Source organism: Cupressus sempervirens, chromosome 11 (assembly GCF_028749045.1).
Source record: "Cupressus sempervirens isolate cs-2001-9-10 chromosome 11, ASM2874904v1, whole genome shotgun sequence".
NCBI lineage: Eukaryota > Viridiplantae > Streptophyta > Pinopsida > Cupressales > Cupressaceae > Cupressus > Cupressus sempervirens.
In genome coordinates, this window is record NC_143128.1 from 297,212,988 (window position 1) to 297,227,124 (window position 14,137).

Genomic DNA, 14,137 nt, shown 5'->3' on the forward strand with positions numbered 1-14,137 from the left:
TGAGTTGAGAGCCTACACTGATGCTGATTGGGTTGGAAATATTGATGAAAAAAAGAGCACTAGTGGAGGAGCATTTTTCTTAGGAAAAAGGTTGGTTACATGGACTAGCAAGAAACAAAATTGTGTATCTCTATCTACTATTGAAGCTGAATATGTTGTTGTTGTAGTGAATTGTACAAATATTGTATGGATCAAACAGCTACTCAAAGGTATGAAGGAGGAAATCATTGAACCTGTGATACTTTATTGTGATAATAAAAGTGCTATGAATATATCAAAGAATCTTATAATGCATACAAAGACTAAGGACAATGCAATCAAGTATCATTACTTGAGAGAGTTAGTTCAAGATAAAGAGGTGAAGGTGGAATATATAAATACAAAAGAGAAAATAGTTGATATCTTCACAAAAGCATTACCTAAGGATGCTCATGAGTATCTAAGAGGTAAACTAGGGGTGATACCCCTGTCCAAGGCTATTTGAGAAGCATGAGAAGTGCTCTGCATCAAACTAAGATGATTGACATATGTTACACATTGATGCAGTGGATCTTACTTTAGGAGCTGCCTAAAGTAATTGAATAGATGGAGCTACAAATCAGTCACAAGCTAGGTGACAGAGGGGGAAACTAAAAATGTTCATATCTGCATATTAAGATGAGAAGTCTTTGGCATTTTCGTCAAAGAGGGAGATATTGGTGGAAATATTATACAAATAGAAGTAACATGGAATATCTACTCAAAGGAAGATAGTTTACCTACTGATTACTATAGATAAAGAAATGATTACATCTGCCTAGTAAGAGGGAGATAGTGCTAAGGGAGATATAAGAAGTGATCAAGAGGGAGTCATAAGGATGAGTTGATTGTCTATTGTTCAAAACAAAATTTTGTAACCTATACAGAAGATGAAAGTTGTTGATGGAGGGAGAGATTTCAATACAAGGAATTATTTTCTTTTTGGTATTATTGTTTGTTGTACTAGTTGTACTGGTTTTTCATCAATGACAAAGAGAGGGATTGTTGAAAACAGATTGATACAAGTATGAGAATGTGTTTTAATCATTATTTTGTCACTGATGTCAAACCTGCTACTTGCTAGTAAGAAAACTACATAGATGATTTGAGTACTATCATTTCTTTGATTGATGAGGAGGTTTTGATCCAATTAGATAACAATAGAACCTAGAGGAAAGATTGAGTTATGGTATGAAAAAGGAGTATAAAGATCAATTAAGACAGTGATGTTATAGTGCATTGATTATCTACCTAAGGTCACAAAGGATGGATACATTGATTAAGTTCAGAAGAAAAAATAAAATAAATTGAGTATGCTAAGCTTAACAATCTGCACAATAGGTGCTGAGCAATGTTAGTGTAAGTTGAGTAGAAAATCAGTTGGAGCCAAGAAAAGTTGAATTTCAATGTATGTTGAGTGAATTGTACATAGTGCCAAGCTAAGTGGAATTTAGTGGATGCTAAGTAAAGTTTAGTTGGTGTCGAGCATTTGTAAACTTTAGTTCGCGTTGAGTGATTTGATAGTAAATGTTGAGCAATGCAATATGTGTCGAGCATCAGAATCAAGTTAATGCCAAGTGATAGCATTATGAGAAAGATCATGAATTCGATTAATCTAAGCCAACAAGTTTGATTTCTTGGATTGTATGAACCATGTGGAAGATAAATATGATGAGTCAATGGCACAGAATTCATGGTAAACCATTTTGAGGTGAATTAAAAGAGGATTGAAGGAGAAGTTTCTATAAGGGAATAAAATGAAAAGATGGGTAGATTCGTTGAATCCTACCTAATCCTACCTAACCATAAAATGGACAATAGAGGTTGAATAGAAAAAGATCTTAATTTTCTATTTATAGAGATGGTTGGTCAGAAGGAAAGGTTGTCATGTGCGAGAACCTAAAGAAGACAAGGAGTCTAGGGTATTGCTTCATTCAATGACCAAACAGAAGAGATTGCTATTTGCAAGAAAAGAAAGAAGGCTTAAGGGTTTGGATGCTTGAAGGGTGAACAAGCTATCAGAGTTGAAGTGTGTGAAAGCCAAGCAGAATGGAGGACTAAAACAAAGATTTGTAATTTGTAAAGTGAGTTGTAAGTTGTTATCAGATCAAGCCTTACTATTACTTTCTAATCATTGTACCACTGTAGGGTGAATCCTTTGGATTAAGATTGAACTAATAGTCATTTGTAAATTCTTTAATCCCGTGACATTCCAAGTGAATGATCTAAAGTCATGTAACAAGGCTCACTCCTAATAGGGTGATTGAAATCCCCTAACTAGGTCACATTTAATAGTGTGTATTGTAACCTTTAACAGGGTTGGCCTTTCATAGGGCATCACTTTAGAAGAGTGAGAATGAGTAGCATGTTACTGGTGGTTTTTCCCAAATTGGGTTTCCACGTAAAATAATTGTGTCAAATGTGTTATTAAAACTATTATGTTTCATGCTTAAATTTCTACAAAGTTGATTTGACAATAACCTACAAGTTTAAGTGATTGTATGATCTAATGGATGCATGCATGATGAATACATTTTATGGATATGGGCTCACTAAGCTGTGAAAAGATTTTTTTGTACATCTAGACCTTGGATAACTAATTCACCCCCCTCTCAATTATTGCATTCTTCTTTTCATCTTCATTCTTCAATCCTCTCTCATTAGCTTGGAGAGTATTCCAATCCTCAAGCTCCTCATACCCAAATTAAATGATCTCCCACAAATCTTTTCCAATAAAAAATGTCTTCATCTTGTTTGACCAATATTGGTAATCAACTCCATCAAACTCTAGCATTTTCAAATTATTTTCCATGCTAGAGTCTTCATTTTCTTGAAGCTCTGATACCAAATGTAGAAAAGGGAGAAGAGAAATATGCAAAGAAAGAACAAATGAATATTACTACCCTTATGCCCTAATCAAATGCATTATATAAAGCATCCATTTATAGATGTCTTGGAACTCTCTAGCAAATAAAATACTCAAACTTGAAAATATAATATTATGGTGGGGGACATGAGTGGGGAATTTAATATTCCTCCACTTTCTTAATGGGGGATATGAGCGGGTTGTGCATAGTGCACAATACTTAGTGGATTGTTGGACAGTCACTAAACTAGTGGATTTTCACATAGTCTAAGTGGGCTGGATAGTTAGTCAATTTCCACATGGTTTGAGTGGGATAGATAGTTGATGGAGAAAGTAGGTTTTTCCAAAAGAATGTATAGTGCAAATATTTATAGATGAAGTTAAACTAGAATTATAATTAGTTACCACATCTATGTTTTCTCATGTACCATCATATGGAAATTGCAAAGAGGACATTCGCAGTTTCAAACATCAATGACACCATTTTATATGGCATAGGCATTGTTAGATGATGCTTGCATATTTCACGGAGGTTGCTAGCTATAAGATACACTATGGAACTGATGCCATGTGGTGCATATATTTGATCTAATGCTAGGTACACTAGACCATGGCATGTGTTTAACATGTGCAATGATGCTCAAGGATGGGTCTGATCTATAAACAACTTCTAAGCTTTCTGTTGAGTGTTACATGAATCTAGAAGAATTTTTCATCAACCAATAATAAAATATCCATAGAAGAGTTGATGGATTTTAAGGGTCATTGTGTGAGTTATATATTTGATAATAGCGCTGAGTGAAGGCAGCATATATATTTATAGTTCATAATTGCCTTTTGTGAAAAATTATTATTTAGCCTCATTTTCTAAAAACAATGTTGATAATGGATTTAATCATGACCCAATTGAAGTATGTATTAATGAGGAGGGTTTTAAGGGAGCCTGTCCCTGGACTATATTTAGAAAGGTTGGTTTAGGATCCCTTGTTGAATTTAGAGATTTAGTGACTAATGATGGGAAATCTAAACTCAGAGAAAAAAGTGAATTTGATGATTGTTGACCATTTTTCCCCCCCTCCCCGTATCCTTCAAATGTTGACTAGTCTCATGAAACTAGGGTGGTAGCCATCTCCATGTCCTTTGGACTATTCATTTATTGCCATGCAAACTTGATAGGGATAAGTAAAACCTTGGTCGTACCCTTTATATCTCTAGAACGTCAAATCTTTTATATTGCATGATATATCCTTAATAGATTTCAAGTTATGACCATGTGACTTCCTTTCATCACTTTGTCACTCCAATTTGTGTCTTAACCGTCAGATGGGTCGCGAAGGTGCGATAATGTTAAATCCACAATCAGCGCAGCTTCATAGTAGTTAACACTAGCATCTAGTTTTGGGTTGCGAGGTTGCGAAGGTCAGAGGGCATCTAAAGTTAGGCCTCCATGGCCATCAGATCTTGTTAGATCGATGGCTAGTGTTTCCCCGCTTTCTAAAGAAGCATGATGTTTAGTCAAAGCGAGGAAGTGACAGGCTATCGTGTGGACTTGTGTGACTAAATCTAGTATGTGGGCTAGGTACATGAAGGATTCCCTTTTGCATCATCACAAGGGTCAATTTCAAAGGAGTTGTTCATTGAATGAAAGCGAATCAATTAAATCAATGTGATTCTATCGAAATGAGCTTCAAAGTTAAGTTGCAAAGTTGCAAAGTCAAATAGCTTAGTCAAAATTCAAGTCTTTCATTGCATCATCATAGAAGATTAAGGTCTACCCTGGATCAAGGCTGTAAAGTAGTGATTCCCTTTGTTTGCATTATTGCATGGAGTCAAGAAAAATCATAGTTAAGGCTATGATGCAGCAAAATATGTGCACCATCGCAAGGTTAACCTTTGGGTTAATGATTTAAGTTGTGATAGTGCGATGGCAGTCAGTATAATGGTTTCGCTCATTCATAACACTTAGTGGAAAGGATCAGTTGGTGGTTGCAAAGAGGTGACACGATCAAAGATAGAGGATTTTTAGTTTCATATGTAAAATAAATGTTAAAGCCCTAACTATTGTGAGGATGTGAAATGGTTAATTCCATGATGCCATAGGGTCACAGTAGTTAGAAGGTTAAAGTGAATATAGGCCGCAAAGCAGCGATAAGCATAAAACAAGGTAGGTCATAGTTTTGCAAGGACATGTAGTTAGTAGGTCAACATAAAGAAAGAAGGTTTTGTGAGATGGTGAAATACTTCAAGGACATTGGTTGAGTCCATTTGACCTGATGACATTACCAACTTGGCATATCGAGAACATAATCAAAAGTAGCTCTTTAATGGTAGGTCAATCTTTGGATCATCTGCAACCACTTTTGGTGTTCTCCATGCCTAGAAAATGAAAAGGAAACTCCATTTCCACCTTGGGTTATCCATATACCTAGCCATGCAGTTATGGCTGCCACTTCTGTCTATTCAAATTAGATTCACATGCAAAGATCAAATCTTCTATATGGGGATGTGCATCTGATCATGATCCCTTATGTTTAGTAGTTATTGCTCTCCTCTACAATCCAACTCCACCTGGTTGGAGTTTGAACTCAATGTAATATCAAAGTTATGCCTGAACTCTATAAAAGGTAATTTTAAATATGTTTTGAGGGTTGTTCTTCCCTGTTCTATCATGCTTACTTGTAGTAGCCTTGTGCTTTGCAACTGTATTCCTTTCCTTCCATTAATGAAATACTTCTCTTTTTACCTCTTCTTTTCATTCATGATTTGTGCATGTATTTTTCTTTGTCTTGAATGTTTCTTTCTAGGTTTTAAGTGTTATATGTTGTGTTTAAAATTGTTGATGATTGTTGTATTGTAAAGATGTCTTTTTGTTCAGCATTTGATCAGCTCCAGACTTGCATGTGATTCTTTGAGAGTGGAATAGAGTCAAGATCCATGTATTTGGGCTTTTCATTGATGTTTTGTGCATATAAGAGAAGAGTTGCAACCATTTCAATTAGGGGCATCACCCCTTTAGATTAGATTAGGTAGTTTGATTTCTTGCATCTCCTTCTCCCTTTTCCTCTCAAGAGTAGTTAGGTAAATCCTGATTGTAAGGAATTCAACCCTCTCTAGAGATTTGACCTTAAAGCACAAGTCCCACACTTGGAGGTTGTTTCGCTTGAGGGTCATACCTCAAGTAAGGGTGCAAACTTCCATGTCAACAGTTTTTGGCATGCCCAGTGGGACAAACATTTTCAGCAACACAAGTCCGTTGGAAGCCAATCTAATCTTATGCATTAAGATTTTGAGTGTTATTCTTAGTGTTATCAGCCTTTGGAGGCATCCCATCAAACACCATGGTGACTCTATGCATCTATGGTTTCAAGATGAAACAGTTCTGGTATGTAAATATCATTCTTGATCTTTTTGTGATTTTCAAGTTTTCTATAAAAATACAATTTTTATGAAACTCTAACCATGGACCCATTTCATAGAAATAACTACTATTCCCCCCCATATCATGAAAATTCTATTCCTCAGCCCTCATATTGCCAATTCCAATCTCAGCCCCAAGTTGGCTATAGCCAATCTACTCAAAACTATTACTCTCCTCCTACCCATGTTCCACCAGTCCCAACATCCCCATATAAGGGACTTAAAGACATGATGTTGGAGTTTCAAAGGAAGATGGATTGGAAGTTTCATGAAAAAAATGAGTGGTTACTGGCCTAGGATAGAAATCTTGGTGAGATGAATAAATGGCTTGATGAGGTTGTAAAGCAGTAAGAGATAGAGAGACAGCAGGAGGAGAAGGCATACCAGGCCTATCTCCAACAAGAAGAGAGGGAGACATGGGCATTTTGAGGAGAATCTTGTAAAGCAAGTTGCTATAGCAAGAGAAGAGGAAATGAGGCTCTAGTTAGCTCTTCAAACCAAGAAAGTAGAAGCAACCCTTTCTCTAAAATATGTCATCCCAAGCTTCAAGAAGCCCCCTCCATCATAAGAGCCTACAAAGCTACCCTTGGAGGAGTTACTACCTACTAAGGAGAACAAAGAGGTATTGATTGAGAAGAAGGAAGAGGATCCAATCGTCTCATTTGAAGAGCTCCCCTCCTTTGCTGAAGAAGAAGAAGAAAAGGTTGTTCCCCCTCTTGAGGAACAAATCATGGCTTTTGAGACTTTACAACTAAATGAGGATCTATTGCAAGCTAGGAAAGAAGACCATTTGTTGCAGTCGATAGTCCTCCATGATATGGAGGATGAAGAAGGGAACATCAAGGATAGCTCTATCCTTAAGGAGGAACATGTTGATATGCATGAGGTTGTCCCTTAGCCTATGCATATTACTACAGTAGAGCAAGAGGATTCTAGTGAGAAGACTTTTTGGGATGAGCTAGAGTTGTTTTTTCATCCTTGGACATGAAACAATCTTCTTTCATATTACTTATCATGAGTTGTAGCATCAACAAGTGGAGATTCACACCATACCAGTAGCTCCAGAGGAGGTGGTTCATGAACAACATGAAGAAAAGTTGGATATTTTTTCTTCACAGGAAGAGGAACCACTTCCAAATCAATGGGATGCTACCATTGCAAAGCACAACATGGTCAAGGCTGATTGCCAAGACCCAAAGCCATCAAGAGGATTCCCTATAAGGCATATAGCTCTACAACAATGTAAGTTTCCCCTAGTCATGCTTACTCATGAGCATGAGGATGAAGATAACAAAGAAGAGCAAGCATGTTTTTCTCAGGTCGACAATGTCCCAATGTTGGAAAGTTTCATTGTTTTCAGTATTAGGTAGGTGCTTCAAGTTGTAGAAGCATGTTTGTCATGCTTGCTATCATTTTTAGTTTCCCTCATGCATGGAAGAAGAAATCAAGTGGTGAGGAAGGGAAACTACTTCAACAAACCAGTCAATGGGTTTGTTTGGATTCTCACATTTGTAAATTTTTGTACATATTAGAGTAGGTGTTTTCCAGCTTTTCAAGAAGTGCACGAGCACAAGCTGTTTCTCTGTGAAATAGCAAAGTTTTGAATTTTTGTAGTTGTATAGGTTGCATTTTTTTGGTTGTTTATAGAGCAAGTTTGATTTTTTGTAACTCTATAGCCCAATTGATTTCTTAAGGCCACTAGTCCATGCTTAGCAGGAAAGCATCCCTTTTGAGTCACCAAAAATTTTGACCATTTTTCTGTTGGAAATATTCAAGATATGATAGGTTACTGAGAGGGGAGGGGTGAATCAGTAACTTCAAAACTTTAAATAATTTAGCACTTTAACCATTCATCATTCATTCATCTAATCTACTACATAAATGAGAGATCCAAACATTCATAACACATGTACATAGTGATTTGGTGACCCAGAAACCTTCCAAATAGAAAGTAAAATTGGGGTGGGGATGATACCCACAACACTTCGTTATTACAGTCTGAAGTTGGCCTGTTAAGGCTTACATTGACCACTTCTGGTGATTTGCCCTATTAGGAGCATAAAGGACTGCTAGGTCCACCTTGTTAGAGGATTTACAAACATACACTTAAGTATGCACTCTGTTAGGAGATTTATACAAAGACTATTAAGTCTACCCTGTTAAAGGATTTATAGAATTGATTCACCTGTTAGGATGAAATAGTGGATCTACTTACAAACTTGATTTGCTGATTAGATCATTGATGTATAGATCACCTCTTTGTGATTGATAAATCTTTACTGTTCCTTGTAGACCTTGCTGAATATTCTACTCTTCTTCTGATTCGCATTTACACTTCTCAAAACATTACATGTCTCTCTTGTTACTCTTATCCACACCACATATATCTTGCAAATGATATAATGAATTACATATATATACCACTCCAATAATTACAATTGCAAGATTAGCTAAAAACACAAGTGAACAAAATATTACTGAGTCGGCCAAATAGTAAATAACTCAGGTTCACTGAACTGACTCGGTGCCCTTCTAATACTCGGCATCCACTACATTACTTGGCATCGCCATGCACTTGGTAGAAGTGAAGGCTCAGTCCGTACTAATTACTTGATGTAGTTCTAAACTCGGTAACCATTGGAGACTTGGTGTATATAGTATCACTTGGTAAAAATTGAATCCTTCGTTTACCTTGCTTTCACTAGATAAACACTGTGCTTGTATTACTTGGTAGGCACTATCCTTTCATCACTCGGTAGACACTGTGCTTCCATCACTTGGTAGGCACTGTGCTTTCATCACTCGGTAGACATTGTTCTTCCATTACTCGGTAGGCACTGTGCTTTCATCACTTGGTAGACACTGTACTTCCATCACTCGATAGGCACTATGCTTCCATTGCTCGGCAGGCACTGTGCTTCCATCACTCAGTAAACACTGCAAAGCTAGGTGAACACTATAAAATCGATAGACACTACTGGATTGCACATTCACTCGGTAGCTATACTTAGCTCGGTTAACACTTGAATGCTCGGTGTGAACTGCAAGACTCGGTGTAAACTGCTTCAGTGATGAGTGTACAAGGTAATTACTAAATACTCGATGTACATTGTAGACTAAGTGATGAGCTCGGTAGCTATTCTAATATAGATAAGTGTGTTCACTAATGGTAATAATAACTTAATGCCAACAATCTCCCCCTTTGGCATTAGTGAAAAAAACACTTATAAGTCAAAACATATGTACACAGCCTGACTGAATGAATTTAGGTTTTTCAAAATTGATCTTTGTAGAACTGTTGTATATACAAATATACTTATGCACTCATGCAAACTTTATTGAGTGCTAACTGCACCTATCACTTATAGTGATGACTTTCCTCTGAATCTCTCCCCCTTTTTGACAATAATGCCAAAGGACTGCATATATACAATTTATATGGCTACACCAAAATGAGATAGAAATTCTTGATGTACCTTAAGAATGGTTGCAAAAGTATTATCCCAAGTTTTCTGCAGAATCTAACAAGTGGAGAGGGTAGTTTGAACTTCTACTGATAATTGGATCAAGTGATCAGCCATTGAGAAGTTCTGATCTTGGACCAATATTTTGCAATATACAAGATGTTTTTGCATTGTGTCCATGATAGGAAGGATCATGTTCTGAATGTCTATGAGTGTAGATCGGATCCTTGCTTCCTCTCTTAATAATTATGCCTGAACATCTGCCAAATATCTGATCTTGGTGTGATGGGAGGTTGTGGAGGAGTCCACCTTTAGCTTCAAGGCACTTGATTGTAGATAAATGTCAATCTTATTTAACTTATATTTTATTTCTTTGGTGAAGCCAAAAACATCACAAAGTTTAGCAAAAAGTGATGCTGCATTATTAAAAGAATTTTCAAAATTTCCCATAAAATGTTGACAATTCAACTTGCTTTATTGCTATCTTTTGAGCAATGTGCTCTAGCACCTTATTATCAAATTTCTTTTCAGCTTTCTCAATAAGTTTTTATTTTATGGAAGAATCCTCATTGAATTTCTATATAGGCTCTTCTAACTGAATCAAAATGTGTTGAGTAGAATCTACTTCAACACATATACCATCTGTAATTATATTCTTGGCATTCTCAATTATTATGTATTCCTTATCCCTTTCAGACCTTAACTACTTCTGCGTAGCTTTCATCTCTATTAGTTGACTAGCTAACCTCATCTCTCCAATGGTAGCATTTTCATAGTCAATCTTGGGAATTACTATCTCTGTGTCTAAGTCAATATCTTCTGCAATTTCCTTTCCAGTGATCAGAATTCTTAATGGTTTCTTTTGTTTGACTTTTGTGATGACTGGTTTGACCTTAGGAATAGACACAATAGTGGAGATGGAAGGGCTAGCAGTAAAAACTGGGATAGGACTTGAGGATTGAATGCTAATAGGAGTATTAATCAGATCAAAAATTGAAACACTTCCCAAAAATGGTATCATACTCGGTAGAGTACCCATAGTATAGTTGATTGGAGTGGAAGTGGGTATAGGTGATGCTAATGGAAACAAAACTATAAAGCTTGCTGAGATTGATGAAAACAAAATTGTGGAACTTACTGGTACACTTGTTCTTGATGAAGGAGTTGAGGAGGCTGGCTCGATAGCTGAAGAAGTACTGGTTAGCTCGGTAGATGTAGTGCTTGGGACATTTGTTTCAAATAGCTGGAGCTGGGAGGTGGCCGGTGAAGATTGAGCAATTGATGTGGCAATTGTGCTCACAATCTCACTTGCAGAAGTTCTCTCCATAGTGGATGTAACAGTCTTCGGTGGAGAGTGAGGAAGGGATGCAATCACTTCTGCTACTATTTTAATTGGATCTTCTTCTTCCTCATTTGCTTCCTCCTCCTTTTCTTCTTCCTCTTTTTCTTCCATAAGTGCATGCAGCTCTCCTGCAGTAACTGTGATGGATGGAGTGCCATCAAAATCATCACCATCATTGCTATCATTATCCTTGATCTCCACTGGATCTTCACTGGGCTTTTGCAGATGATAGATATTTTTCCACATGTTTGTTGCATCATTCACAACATGCTCAATTTCTTTAATTAAGATCAAACATGTGTGAAATCTTATCATCATTTTACCTTCATGGTTTTTCATTGCTGCCTTTATTTCTACTCTAGTGAGACTTGGTAGAAGATTCTTCAGAGATTTCACATTTATGTCTTTAACTATTTGGGGGGCCGAATCCCATCTCAGTTGCAATCTCTCCAATAGTTCTTTGGAGATTTGAGAGGCAAGCTAGTCCGAGGAGTATTTCCATTTTCCCATCTTATTGAGTACCAGTTCCTCAATTTGCATTTTCTCAGCATCAATTCTTGTTTCAAATTTCAATGCCTTGAAATTTGTTATGCCAGCTCCTTCTTCCAATTATTTAAGCCTTTCCTTGAATGTGGATGGAGGCTTGACCAGTATAGGTTCCTGCTTGCCTTTTCTAGTTCTTCTGGAGAATACTGCAGTGGACTTTTTCTTAGGTTTGGTAATAGTTACCTTACCTTTCTTCTTTGGTTGTTCCTCTTTGGATTCATGTTCTTCTTTTTCTTCTTCTCCTTCTTCTTCATCATCATCTTCTTCATCCTCACCTTTTCCCTCGGTAAGCATAAGAGGACCGATAGCAGTTTTTAATTTTGATGTCTTCCTATTGCCTTTGCTTATGGCCTGGGGTGCTTGATTTCATGCTCAATTCTAGCCTTTGCCTCATCACATGTTTTGAAGATTGGTTGCCTTGGGTCTACTGGCTCATTCACCAGTGCTTCAATAATATCCCTGGCCTCATCAATATATACCTCATAAGGAAGAGGTTTTACCCATGCAACTTGAGGTCTGACTGCTTGAATGTATACCTTATCATAGTCAACCATAAAGCATACATCATCTCTATAGTCTTCAACTAGTTTTGGTGGAATTTGGAACCTATTATTCATTCTCTCCTTGAAATCTTCAAAATAATTGTCCATAATGCTATCAAAATTTTCACACATTTCTGCTACAAACTCATTAATCTGATAAAGAATGGGAATGTCTTTTCTCCATACAACTGTTCCTTTTGATGGAAAGAATTTTTGAACATAGAAAAATAAACAAATCAATAGAGAGCCAAATTTACAAGGTTTATTCTTTGAAGTCCTTATACTATCCATATTTTTATTCAATTGTCTCAACAATAATTTTGACAAATCAAATTCAAGGTTCTTCTTTACAATCTTGAAGGCCAAATCCACAGCTTCACAAGGTACATTGTTCAGTCAACTAGAGCTATAGATTTTGTGTGCAATGACATGAATGCCAAATCTTAGTTCGACATTTGAAATAGTGGTGACCTTTAAACCTCTACCATCCCACTCGGCTAGGGTTTTCTTCTGTAACTCCTCCCGACCTAGGGTTTTGGTAGTTTTTTCTTTGCTAAGCATAGGGAGACCTATGATTTTGTGAATCATCTTCTTTGTAATTAACACTGGCTATTCTAACCATAGTTTCCCATTGTGCACTCGACTCAAAACATACCTAATCCATTTGGTTTGGAAGCTTCTAGGCATATGCGAGATATGAGTCAAGCCTTTGGTTTCAAGATGCTTGTATTTGAGTTTCAAATAGCCATCTACACTCATTTCTCCTATGGCATTGTCCATCTCTAGGTTTCCAATCTCTTGAATAGAAAATTTGAAATGAGTACGGATATCATTGATAAGAAGTACCTTAGGTGGAATTTGTGATTGAGCTCTATTCGAATCGAGTGATTTTGCAATGGCCGGAACAATTTTGAAGTTGGGCGCTTTCCATTCTATACCCTTTACCAACATTTTTGAACCTCTGTTTGGCTTGGTGCCACTGCTACTTCTGGATGCCATTGCTGCTTGGTAAGTGTAAGAAAATTTTGAACAATTTTTCTGCTTTAAAATCGCTTGAAATTGCTTGTTTCTTGGAATTCGCTAGAAATTTCTTAGCTCTAAAATCACAATGAAGAATGAAATCAAATTCTATCCTTTTGACAAAAATTTTCCATAAATGCTTAGTATGAAGGTAGCTGAGATGACATAGTGTTTGATAGGATATCATTCATTTTCTTGGTAGAAGCTTGCAACTCGATGATCAAACAAAACTTTTAGTTATTCCCGACCTAGCTAGGTAAGGTCTTCAACCAACTTTCCTCGGTAGATGTAACTCGACGATAGATATGCTTTCTTTGATCTTTGTGTATCTGGAATACTGATTTGATCATTTTTCTTTCTTGTATCCAGAACTACTCTACATATAGCTTGATGATACAGTTCCAGATCCTTTATGAATCTAATTGGAAATGATGGAGTCACCCACTTCTTGAGTGACATTTCCATCACTTGAACTATCTTGCTCGATAGATTTTGGAATCCACTGTTGCCTCATTTGCTTCCAAATGTTTTCAGTTTTAGCTTTCTTTTCATCTTTAACTCTTCCTATATTCATGCAATTTTTAGCTATATGACCGAGTTCTGTGCATGTATAACGTGTAAAAGCACAAACCTGTGTCACCCTTTGTGATATCTTTCACTGTTTCGGCCGAAAGCCTTTCAGTCATAATGGTTTCGACCGTAACAGTTCTAACCAAACATACGTGGCATTTTTGCGCAGGTATGTGGCTCATACCATTCTGACCAAAACCCGTTCGACCGAAACAATTATGGCTGAAATCCCGAGCCGGTATAAAAGTTGTTGCAAACCTCTAGCGGCTATCATTGTTACTGTTGTTTTTCCTAGATTTTTGGAGAGCGGGTCAAGGGTTTCGATCGTAACTAGTTAGTGGTTTTTTCCTCC

At 36.8% G+C, this 14,137-nt stretch overlaps 1 pseudogene; it reads left to right on the plus strand.

The window, feature by feature from the left end:
* The window catches only part of LOC149529299 (cytochrome b561 and DOMON domain-containing protein At3g59070-like), a 58,775-nt pseudogene that overhangs the window by 13,259 nt on the left and 31,379 nt on the right, over nucleotides 1-14,137 (plus strand).